Genomic DNA, 11,906 nt, shown 5'->3' with positions numbered 1-11,906 from the left:
TTCAGAGGAAGCTTCCTTAGTACTGCCTGTTGCTGCTTGCATTCCAGACAGACTCTGAGAAATCATATTGACTTGTTGGGTCAATATTTTATTTTGAGCCAATATGGCATTCAGAGTATCAATCTCAAGAACTCCTTTCTTCTGAGCTATCCCATTATTCACAGGATTCCTTTCAGAAGTGTACATGAATTGGTTATTTGCAACTATTTCAATGAGTTCCTGAGCTTCTGCAGGCGTCTTCTTCAGATGAAGAGATCCTCCAGCAGAGCTATCCAATGACATCTTGGATAGTTCAGACAGACCATCATAAAAAATACCTATGATGCTCCATTCAGAAAGCATGTCAGAAGGACATCTTCTGATCAATTGCTTGTATCTTTCCCAAGCTTCATAGAGGGATTCACCTTCCTTCTGTCTGAAGGTTTGGACTTCTACTCTAAGCTTGCTCAATTTTTGAGGTGGAAAGAACTTTGCCAAGAAGGCATTGACTAGCTTTTCCCAAGAGTTCAGGCTTTCTTTAGGTTGTGAATCCAACCATGTCCTAGCTCTGTCTCTTACAGCAAAAGGAAAAAAAGCATAAGTCTATAGACTTCAGGGTCAAGCCCATTGGTCTTGACAGTGTCACGGATTTGCAAGAATTCAGCTAAGAACTGATGAGGATCTTCCAATGGAAGTCCATGAAACTTGCAATTCTGTTGCATTAGAGAAACTAATTGAGTCTTAAGCTCAAAGTTGTTTGCTCCAATGGCAGGGATTGAGATTCTTCTCCTATAGAAGTCGGGAGTAGGTGTAGTAAAGTCACCAAGCACTTTCCTTGCATTGTTGGCATTGTTGTTTTCGGCTGCCATGGTTTCTTCTTCCTTGAAAAGCTCTGTTAGGCCCTCTAAAGAGAGATGTTCTTTAGCTTCTCTTAGCTTTCTCTTCAAGGTCCTTTCAGGTTCAGGATCAGCTTGAACAAGTATGCCTTTATCTTTGTTTCTGCTCATATGAAAGAGAAGAGAACAAGAAAGTAGAGAATCCTCTATGTCACAGTATAGAGATTCCTTGAGGTGTCAGAGGAAAAGAAGAATAGAAGGAGGAGGTAGAGATGAGAAAATTCGAACTTATTAAAGAAATAGGGTTCGAATTGCACCTTGAGGAGGAGTGTTAGTCCCTTAAATAGAAGGATGTGAAAAGAGGGGAAGAATTTTCGAAAATAAATTAAAAAGATTTTGAAATAATAAAAAAAAAATTTGAAAATTTGATTGAGATTTTCGAAAATTAAGTTTGGGAAAGAAATTAAGTGATTTTGAAAAAGATTTTGAAATTAGAAATCAAAAAGATATGATTGAAAATTAATTTTGAAAAAGATGTGATTGAAAAAATATGATTGAAAAGATATGATTGAGAATCAAATTAAAAAAAAGAAAAAGTTTTAAAATTAAAGTTGATTACTTGACTAACAAGAAATTAAAAGATATGATTCTAAAAATTTAAAATTTGATCCTTTCTTAATAGGCAAGTAACAACTTGAAAATTTTGAAGTAAATCTTGAATTGAAGCAAGGATTTTTGAAAATAGTAAAAATAAATATAAAATGGAAAGAAATTGATTTTGAAAGAGATATGATTGAAAAGATATGATTTGAAAAAGATTTGATTTTGAAAAATTATGAAAACTTGAAAAAAATGTGAATTAAAAACAAAATCTTCCCTCTAGTGTCATCCTGGCGTTAAACGCTCAGAATGGTGCCCATTCTGGCGTTTAACGCCCAAATCTCTACCTTTTTAGGCGTTAAACGCCCAGCCAGGTACCCTGGCTGGCGTTTAAACGCCAGTTTTCCTTCTTCACTGGGCGTTTTGAACGCACAGCTTTTTCTGTTTGATTCCTCTGCTGAATGTTCTGAATCTTCAATTCTCTGTATTATTGACTTGAAAAGACATAGTTTTGAAAAAATATTTTTGAATTTTTGATGATGGGAATCAATAAAAATGCAACTAAGATCAAATAAACAATGCATGTAAGACACCAAACTTAAAAATTTGTATACTAAGGACTATAACAATGTAAAAATGCATGTAAGAAACAACAAAACATACAAAACAAGAGAATTTGAAGATCAGAGCAATGAAATCATCAAGAATAACTTGAAGATCAATGAAGAACAATATGTATAAATTTTTGAAAATTAGAAGGATAAAGACATGCAATTGACACCAAACTTAAAATTAGACAATAGACTCAAACAAGAAACATAAAATATTTTTGGTTTTATCATTTTAAAAAAAATTTGTATTTTTTTTCGAAAATTATATAGAAAAGAAAATAAAGAGAATCAAAACTTTTAATAAGAATTCCAGGAATCATGCAATGTTAGTCTAAAGCTTCAGTCTAAAAAGGATTAGACATGTTTGGCCAAGCTTCAGCAGGCATTACATTCAATAGCTAAATTGATGAGAATCAATCAGCTTTTGTGATGGTGGGAACATCACCTTGAAACTCTAGAATTCATTCTTAAAAATTTTGAAGAAAAGATAACTAATCTAAGCAACAAGATGAACCGTCAGTTGTCCAAACTCGAACAATCCCCGGCAACGGCGCCATAAAATTGGTGTTGTTGCCAGACCAAACTTGGCACTGTTGTTGCCGGAAACAAATGCGAAATTATTATTCGTTCATTCGTTCCTTCCCCGGCAACGGCGCCAAAAACTTGGTATATGAAATCGTGAATCACACTTTGTCACAATTCCGCACAACTAACCAGCAAGTGCACTGGGTCGTCCAAGTAATAAACCTTACGTGAGTAAGGGTCGATCCCACGGAGATTGTCGGCTTGAAGCAAGCTATGGTCATCTTGTAAATCTCAGTCAGGCGGATTCAAATGGTTATGGAGTTTAAGGTGATGAAAATAAACATAAAATAAAGATAGAGATACTTATGTAATTCATTGGTGGATTTCAGATAAGCGTATGAAGATGCTTTGTTCCCCTTGAACCTCTGCTTTCCTATTGCCTTCTTCCAATCATTCATACTCCTTTCCATGGCAAGCTTTATGTTGGGCATCACCGTTGTCAATGGCTACATCCCGTCCTCTCCGTGAAAATGGTCCTGATGCTCTGTCACAACATCGGCTAATCAGCTGTCGGTTCTCGATCATGTCGGAATAGGATCCATTGATCCTTTTGCGTCTGTCACACGCCCCACAATCGCGAGTTTGAAGCTCGTCACAATCATCCCTTCCCAGATCCTACTCGGAATACCACAGACAAGGTTTAGACTTTCTGGATCTCAGGAATGGCTGCCAATAATTCTAGCCTATACCACGAAGGTTCCAATCTTAGATTAGAAACCCAAGAGATACGCATTCAAGCTTGTTTGCATGTAGAACGGAAGTGGTTGTCAGTCACGCGTTCATAGGTGAGAATGATGATGAGTGTCACAGATCATCACATTCATCAAGTTGAAGAACGAATGAATATCTTGGAGAAGAAATAGACTTGAGTTGAATAGAAAAACAATAGTACTTGTATTAATTCATGAAGAACAGCAGAGCTCCACACCTTAATCTATGGTGTGTAGAAACTCCACCGTTGAAAATACATAAGAACAAGGTCTAGGCATGGCCGTGAGGCCCGCCCCCAAATGTGAAAAGGTCTATGAAAGTATGAGTATATGATGAAAATACAATAGCAAAACGTCCTATTTATAGAAAACTAGTAGCCTAGGGTTACAGAAATAGGTAATTAATGCAGAAATCTTCTTCCGGGCCCACTTGGTGTGTGCTTGGGCTGAGCATTGAAGCTTTCATGTGTAGAGACTTTTCTTGGAGTTAAACGCTAGCTTTTGTGCTAGTTTGGGCGTTTAACTCCAGCTTTTGTGCCAGTTTTGGAGTTAAACGCCAGAATTCCTGAGCTGACTTGGAACGCCTGTTTAGGCCATCAAATCTTGAGCAAAGTATGGACTATTATATATTGCAGGAAAGCCCAGAATGTCTACTTTCCAACGCAATTGAGAGCGTGCCAATTGGGCTTCTGTAGCTCCAGAAAATCCACTTTGAGTGCAGGGAGGTCAGAATCCAATGGCATCTGCAGTCCTTTTTCAGCCTCTGAATCAGATTTTTGCTCAGGTCCCTCAATTTCAGCCAGAAAATACTTAAAATCACAGAAAAACACACAAACTCATAGTAAAGTCCAGAAGAGTAATTTCTATTTAAAAACTAATAAAAATATAATAAAAACTAATTAAAATATACTAAAAACATACTAAAAACAAAGCCAAAAAGCGTATAAATTATCCGCTCATCACAGATGCTGTCCAGATCTGACCTACCTACACTCAGAAGAGATTTTCTGGAGCTACAAAAGTCCAAATGGAGCGTTCGCAATGGCTATGGAAAGCTGACTTCCACCGCTTTCCAGAAATATATAATAGTCCATATGATGTTGATGCACCACTATTTGGTGGTGCATTCTATGCTGAATTTAGGGGATTTTATCACCCTTTTCTCACACTTATTCACTAGAATAGCAGGATTTTATATATTCTCCCTAATTTGTGCTTAAGAGTGAAAACATGATTTTTAGGCCCATAATTGGTTAATTTTAATTCGCCTTTGATTCCACTAGATGCCTTGATGTGTGTGTTAGTGATTTCAGGGTGAAAAGGCCAGGAATAGATCAAAGGAATTGAGAGAAAAGCATGCAAAGTGGAGAAATCATGGAAAATCAAGGATTGGGATATATTCACCCCATGCGCACGCGTAGTAGACGCGCACGCATGGAAGATGAAAGTCACCGGGCGACACGTACGCGTACATGACGCGTACGCGTGGAACGCAAATTGCCAAGCGACGTGTATGCACGACCCACGCGTACGCGTCGACGCTCGCACGTGACTTCTTTAGTGAAATCGTGCCCAGCAATTTTGGAGGGTTTCGAGGCCCAATTCTGAGTGGAATTCTGGCGGGAAAGGATTAAAAGAACCAAGGATTAAAGGGGTTCACATCTTTGACATCTTTTACACACTTTTAGTTTCTAGTTAGAGTGAGAGGTAGTTTCTAAAGAGAGAAGCTCTCTCTTCTCTCTAGAATTAGGATTAGGTTAGATTAGAATTTCTTAGATCTAGGTTAAATTCATGATTTGATCTACTTTTCCTTTATCAATTCTTGTTCCCCTACCTTTCCTCTTTCTAGTTTCGTATTTCATTCTTGTAATTGTTTACTTTTATGTTGATGAACTCTTGTTTCTCCTATTTTCCTTTAATGCAATTTAAGTTTCATGTTCCTTTATTGTTGATTTTAATTGTTGATGTTTAATTCCTTGTAATTAGTAGTTGTAGATTTATAATTCTTGCAATTTGATTTTACTTTGCTTTTATGCCTTCCAAGTGTTTGATAAAATACTTGGTTGGATTATAGAGTAGATTTTTCTCCCCTTGGCTTGGTTAGAGTAATTGGAGACTCTTGAGTTAACAAACTCTTTTTTTGGTTGATAATTGAAAGTTGCTAGTTGACTTGAATTCCACTAACTCTAGTCTTTCCATAGGAGTTGACTAGGACTTGAGGAATCAAATTGATTTATCCACTTGACTTACCTTCATAGTTAGAGGTTGACTAAGTGGGAGCAATGGACAATTGATGTCGCAGTTGAGGGAGATAATGAGGATAGGACTTCTAGTTCTCATTGCTTGCCAAGAGCTTCCTTAGCTATTAGTTTACTTTCTTGCCATTTATTTCTCTTGTCTCGTATCCAAAACCCCAAAATATACATCAAATAACTAATAACAAGAACACTTCCCTGGAATTCCTTTGAGAGATGACCCGAGGTTTGAATACTTCGGTTATTATTTTTAGGGGTTTGTTACTTGTGACAACCAATTTTTTGTATGAAAGGATTATTTGTTGGTTTAGAAACTATACTAGCAACGAGATTTCATTTGTGAAATTCTAAACACGCAAAAATCTGTTCAGAAAAATGGTACCGTTGCCAGGGAATCGCAAATTTGCGCATGTTATTGGTTATTGTATATATGTGAATATTGTGAATATGTTTGCCTTTTGTTTCTTTGTTAGTTTGTGCTAGTTTTAGGATTTGGTTTTCTTTGCTTCTCATTTGATTTTGTTTTCATTCTCTCTTGCTATCATGAATTCTCATCACTTTGGCTATGAGTGTGGTTACAATTATGTTATAGGAAATGGAAGTTTCAATGATGATATGCATCAAGGATGGAACAATCAAAGGTGGGAGGAGCCTTAAGCATATGCTCAACCTTCTTGGCAACAACCTCCTCCGGTCTCCTATAGGTATAATTCCACTCCTAATGCATATCACTCCTACTGTAGTTACCAACAATCCCTACCATATGCTTATGAACCTTATCCTCAATATAACCCTCAACCATATTCACAATCCCCTCTTCACCAAACACCTTCATATGACCCTAATCCTTTCCCGCCAGACCAACAACCATATGAGCCATATGAACCACATATAGAACCACTATTCCAACCTCATCACCTACAAGAACCACCTCCTCCATACTATTTCCAAGATAAACCACCTCCAATGTATACAAATTTTTAACCACAAGATGAATTTTACTTTCCACCACAACCCTCCATGGAAGAGTATTCATGTCCAATGATCCAAGAGCAATATGATCCTACTTATGCTTGCAAGTTGGAACAAGAATCAGGAGATCGCCTCAAGGAATCAACAGACCGGCTTCAAGCAACCATGGCATGTGTTGTGCAACAAGTAGAAAAATTGGAGAGTGTTGAACTGCCACAACCCTACCAAGAAGAACCACCTTCCTATTATGAACCCTTCCTCCAAAATAATGAACCCTTCTATCCACCCCAAGCCCTAATGGATGATTATCTCACTTTGCTATGTCAAGGGCAAGAAGAAATGCAACGGGAGGTGCTAAAATTCATGGCCGCCTTAGATGAGGTAGCAAACCGATTAGCCTCCCAATGCTTGAACCCTCAAGAGCCTAGCATGAAGGAGAGATTAGAAACATCGGTGGAAAATGAGGAATGTTGCTTTGTGTTGGAACAATTGGAGGAACTTATGATTGATGAAGACAAGGAAGAAGTGGTTGAAGATTTAGGAGATGCGGAGTCTCCATGGGAATCTATGATCATAGAACATCCCTCCAACAAGATTGAAGTTGATGTTGAGGAGGAAAGTGCATGATGAGCGGATAATTTATACGCTTTTTGGCATTGTTTTTACATAGTTTTTAGTATGATTTAGTTAGTTTTTAGTATATTTTTATTAGTTTTTAAATAAAAATCACATTTTCTGGACTTTACTATGAGTTTGTGTGTTTTTCTGTGATTTTAGGTAATTTCTGGCTGAATTTGAGGGACTTGAGCAAAAATCAGATTCAGAGGCTGAAGAAGGACTGCAGATGCTGTTGGATTCTGACCTCCCTGAACTCAAAGTGGATTTTCTGGAGTTACAGAAGTCTAAATGGCACGTTCTTAATTACGTTGGAAAGTAGACATCCAGGGCTTTCCAGAAATATATAATAGTTCATACTTTGCCCGAGTTTAGATGATGCAAACTGGCGTTCAATGCCAGCTTTCTGCCCTATTCTGGAGTTAAACGCCAGAAATAGGTTGCAAAGCAGAGTTAAACGCCAGAAACAGGTTACAAACTGGCGTTTAACTCCAAGGAAGACCTCTGCACATGAAAGCTTCAATGCTCAGCCCAAGCACACACCAAGTGGGCCCGAAAGTTGATTTCTGCATCATTTACTCATTTCTGTAAACCCTAGTTACTAGTTTAGTATAAAAACTACTTTTTGTGATTTATTTCATATCTCTGGAGCACATTATGTAACTTTTACATTCTGAGACCTCCATGGGAGGCTGGCTACTCGGCCATGTCTACCCTATTTTCACTTATGTATTTTCAACGGTGGAGTTTCTACACACCATAGATTAAGGTGTGGAGCTCTGCTGTTCCTCATGAATTAATGCAAAGTACTATTGTTTTTCTATTCAATTCAAGCCTATTTCTTCCCTAAGATATTTATTCGCACACAAGAACATGATGAATGTGATGATTATGTGACGCTCATCATCATTCTCACTTATGAACGCGTGCCTGACAAACACTTTCGTTCTGCATGAAAGCAAGCTTGAATGCATATCTCTTAGCCTCCTGATCGTGAGATCAGAGTCTTCGTGGTATAGGCTAGAATTATTGGCGGCCATTCTTGAGATCCGGAAAGTCTAAACCTTGTCTATGGTATTCCGAGTAGGATCTGGAAAGGGATGGCTGTGACGAGCTTCAAACTCACGAGTGCTGGGCATAGTGACAGACGCAAAAGGATTACTGAATCCTATTCCAGTATGATCGAGGACCGACAGATGATTAGCCATGCGGTGACAGCTCATTTTGGACCATTTTCACTGAGAGGATGGGATGTAGCCATTGACAACGGTGATGCCCAACATACGGCTTGCCATAGAAAGGAGTATGAAGGATTGGATGAAGACAGTAGGAAAGCAGAGATTTAGAAGGAACTAAACATCTCCATACGCTTATCTGAAATTCTCACCAATGAGTTACATAAGTATCTCTATCTTTATTTTATGTTTTATTTATCTTTTAATTATCAAATCTCTATAACCAATTGAATCTGCCTGACTGAGATTTACAAGGTGACCATCGCTTGCTTCAAGCCGACAATCTCCGTGGGATTGACCCTTACTCACGTAAGGTTTATTACTTGGACGACCCAGTGCACTTGCTGGTTAGTTGTGCGAAATTGTGACAAAGAACTTAGATTATGAACGTGCGTATTAAGTTTTTAACGCCGTTACCAAGGAATGAACGATCACGATTTCGTGCACCATGTTTTTGGTGCCGTTGCCGGGGATTGTTCGAGTTTGGACAACTGACGGTTCATCTTGTTGCTCAGATTAGGTAATTTTATTTTAATTTTAAGCTTTTTATTTCTTATTTTCAAAAAATACAAAAAAAATTTCTTCTTCTTCGTTCTTCTCAAAATAATTTTCGAAAATAAAAACCAAATATTTTGTGTTTCTTGTTTGAGTCTAGTGTCAAATTTTAAGTTTGGTGTCAATTGCATGTTTTAACTTTTTCCTAAAAATTTTCGAAAACTCATGCATGGTGTTCTTCATGATCTTCAAGTTGTTCTTGGTAAGTCTTCTTGTTTGATCTTTAAAATTTCTTGTTTTGTGTCTTGTTTTCCATATGCATTTTTGAATTATTAGTGTCTACAGTTTGAAAATTTCTAAGTTTGGTGTCTTTCATGTCTTTCTTTTCTTAAAAATATTTTCGAAAACATATTCTTGATGTTCATCTTGACATTCAAGGTGTTCTTGGTGTTCATCTTGACATTCAAAGTGTTCTTGCATGCATTAGTTGTTTTGATTCATAATTTTTATGTTTTGTTTCAATTTAGTGTTTTTCTCTCTCATCATTAAAAATTCAAAAATCAAAAAGATATCTTTCCCTTATTTTGCTCATAAATTTCGAAAATCTGAATTGATTTAGTCATAAAGTTTTAAAATTCAATTGTTTCTTATTAGTCAAGTCAATTTTCAATTTAAAAATTTTATCTTTTTCAAATCTTTTTCAAAAATTAAATCTTTTTCATTTTTTTTCCAATATTTTTGAAAATTATAAATTTTGATTTTCAAAATCTTTTTCTTATCTTTATTTCATATTTTCGAAAATCTCACTAACATTTAATGTTTTAATTCAAAAATTTTTCAAGTTGTTACTTGCCTATTAAGAAAGGTTCAATCTTTAAATTATAAAATCATATCTTTTAGTCTCTTTTTAGTCAAGTAATCAACTTTAATTTCAAGAATCAAATCTTTCTAATTTCCAATTCAAATCTTTTTAATTTCAATCATAACTTTTTTAAAAATCAATTTCAAAATCAAATCTTTTTAATTTCCCTTTCAATCTTTTTCAAAATAAATTTTCAATCATATCTTTTTCAAAATCAATTTCAAAATCCTTTCTAACTTCTTATCTTTTCAAAATTAATTTTCAAATCTTTTTCAATTAACTACTTGACTTTTTGTTTGATTTTAAAAATTTTCTATTTCAATCATATCTTTTTTCAAAACCACCTAACTACTTTTCTCTCTCCAATTTTCGAAAATTACTAACCCTTTTTACAAAATTCTTTTTAATTAACTAATTGTTTTAAATTTTAATTTAATTTTTTTTATTTTTGAATTTTAATTAATAAATAAAATAAAAACAAAAATATTTTTCTTTTTTTCTTCTTCTAATTTTTGAAATTCTCTCCCCTCATCTCTTTCTAATTATTTTATTTATCAACTAACACTTCTCTTCTTCTTAAAAATTCGAACCCTCTCCCTCTTTCTGTGTTCGAATTCTTTTTCTTCTCTTCTACTCACATAAAGGAACCTCTCTACTGTGGCAAAGAGGATCCCTATTATTTTCTGTTCCCTTCTTTTTCATATGAGCAAGAGCAAGGATAAGAATATTCTTGTTGAAGTTGATTTGGAACCTGAAAGGACTCTGAAGAGGAAGCTAAGAGAAGCTAAAACACAATACTCTAAAGAGGACTTTACTGAAATTTTCGAAAAAGAAGTAGAGATGGCCAAAAATAATAATAATGGTGGAGATGCAAGGAAGATGCTTGGTGACTTTACTGCACCAAATTCCAACTTACATGGAAGAAGCATCTCAATCCCCGCCATTAGAGCAAACAATTTTGAGCTAAAGCCTCAATTAGTTTCTCTGATGCAATAGAATTGCAAGTTTCATGGACTTCCATCAGAAAATCCTTTTCAGTTCTTAACTGAATTCTTGCAAATCTGTGATACTGTTAAGTCCAATGGGGTTGATCCCGAGGTCTACAGGCTTATGCTTTTCCCGTTTGCTGTAAGAGACAGAGCTAGAATATGGTTGGACTCTCAACCTAAAGATAGCATGAACTCTTGGGATAAGCTGGTCACGGCTTTCTTAGCCAAGTTCTTTCCTCCTCAAAAGCTTAGCAAGCTTAGAGTGGATGTTCAAACCTTCAAACAGAAAGAAGGTGAATCCCTCTATGAAGCTTGGGAGAGATACAAGTAACTGACCAAAAAGTGTCCTTCTGACATGCTTTCAGAATGGACCATCCTGGATATATTCTATGATGGTTTGTCTGAATTATCAAAGATGTCATTGGACCATTCTGCAAGTGGATCCATTCACCTAAAGAAAATGCCTCGAGAAGCTCAGGAACTCATTGACATAGTTGCAAATAACCAGTTCATGTACACTTCTGAAAGGAATCCTGTGAGTAATGGGACACCTCAAAAGAAGGGAGTTCTTGAAATTGATACTCTGAATGCCATATTGGCTCAGAATAAAATATTGACTCAGCAAGTCAATATGATTTCTCAGAGTCTGAATGGATTGCAAGCTGCATCCAACAGTACTAAAGAGGCATCTTCTGAAGAAGAGGCTTATGATCCTGAGAACTCTGTAATAGCAGAGGTGAATTACATGGGAGAACCCTATGGAAACACCTATAATCCCTCATGGAGAAATCACCCAAATTTCTCATGGAAGGATCAACAAAAGCCTCAACAAGGCTTTAATAATGGAGGAAAAAATAGGTTTGGCAATAGCAAGCCTTTTCCATCATCCTCTCAGCAACAGACAGAGAACTTTGAGCAGAATCCATCTAGCTTAGCAAATATAGTCTCTGATCTATCTAAGGCCACTCTAAGTTTCATGAATGAAACAAGGTCCTCCATTAGAAATTTGGAGGCACAAGTGGGCTAGCTGAGTAAAAGGGTCACTGAAACTCCTCCTAGTACTCTCCCAAGCAATACAGAAAAGAATCCAAAAAGAGAGTGCAAGGCCATAACCTTACTTGGTGTGGCCGAACCCAGAGAGGAGGAGAAGGACGTGAATCCT

The 11,906-nt window shown here is 36.4% G+C and overlaps 2 non-coding genes across 2 annotated transcripts; one reads left to right on the top strand and one right to left on the bottom strand.

Annotated features, from left to right (window-relative positions):
- Positions 1-336: 336 nt before the first annotated feature.
- Positions 337-444, top strand: LOC148565273 (small nucleolar RNA R71). Its single transcript, XR_015883909.1, has one exon. It is a non-coding gene; the product is annotated as a small nucleolar RNA R71 (small nucleolar RNA).
- A 10,553-nt stretch (positions 445-10,997) lies between these two features.
- Positions 10,998-11,105, bottom strand: LOC148565272 (small nucleolar RNA R71). Its single transcript, XR_015885592.1, has one exon. It is a non-coding gene; the product is annotated as a small nucleolar RNA R71 (small nucleolar RNA).
- Between the last annotated feature and the right edge of the window lie 801 nt (positions 11,106-11,906).

This window comes from Arachis ipaensis, chromosome B5 (genome assembly GCF_059453495.1).
Source record: "Arachis ipaensis isolate K30076 ecotype BB chromosome B5, ASM5945349v1, whole genome shotgun sequence".
In the NCBI taxonomy this organism is placed as follows: Eukaryota; Viridiplantae; Streptophyta; class Magnoliopsida; order Fabales; family Fabaceae; genus Arachis; species Arachis ipaensis.
The sequence above is the reverse complement of the archived record's forward strand: the minus strand, read 5'-3'. Positions and strand labels throughout refer to the sequence as shown.